This window comes from Octopus bimaculoides, chromosome 20, assembly GCF_001194135.2.
Source record: "Octopus bimaculoides isolate UCB-OBI-ISO-001 chromosome 20, ASM119413v2, whole genome shotgun sequence".
NCBI lineage: Eukaryota > Metazoa > Mollusca > Cephalopoda > Octopoda > Octopodidae > Octopus > Octopus bimaculoides.
This window is the reverse complement of record NC_069000.1, coordinates 11,786,500-11,787,326: the sequence shown is the minus strand read 5'-3', so window position 1 is coordinate 11,787,326 and position 827 is coordinate 11,786,500.

Sequence of the window (827 nt, the reverse complement as noted above, 5' to 3'; positions counted from 1 at the left end):
TATAATATTTTTATCTTATGATATTTACTTTGTATTAAATTATACTTATTTATTGTGCTTTTAATTATTAATTTTTCATCGATGAGTCCATGAACCTTGGTTCTTTTCCCTAAAACTATATATTTATATATATTTTATACAGTGAAACTTAACTTACTTTTAATTTTTAATAAATTGATTTTAATTGAGTTTTTACCTGTAATTTTGGATTTTATCCTTAATATATATATATATATATGTACATATATAATATATACATCGATACATACTCATGTACATGCATATATATAAGTATACATATAAGTTTATATATATATATGTGTGTACATGTGATTGTGCATATGTATGTGTATATATATATATATATATATGTATATATATATATGTTTGTGTATATGCGCATGTATATGTGTGTGTGTATGTATGTGTGTGTTTGTTTGTGCGTGTGCGTGTGTGTTTGTGTGTGCGTGTGTGCTTACATATATGAATGTATGTACGTATACGTATAAATAAAAACCTATACGTTACAGCGATGATGTAAAGAGGATAAGACACACGTCTCGAAACTTCTCACCACTCTTCTGTAGAGGAGGAAATATTTGCACTCGAAAAAAGTTCAAAAACAGCAACAGCAGGGAAAATTGGTTAATGGATATCACAGAAGTGTTTTAACAGACATGCTTTTAACGAAACGCTCTATCTATCCCTGTGTATGTGTGAATATATATATATGCATGCATATATATATATTCACACATACACAGGGATAGATAGAGCGTTTCGTTAAAAGCATGTCTGTTAAAACACTTCTGTGATATCCATTAACC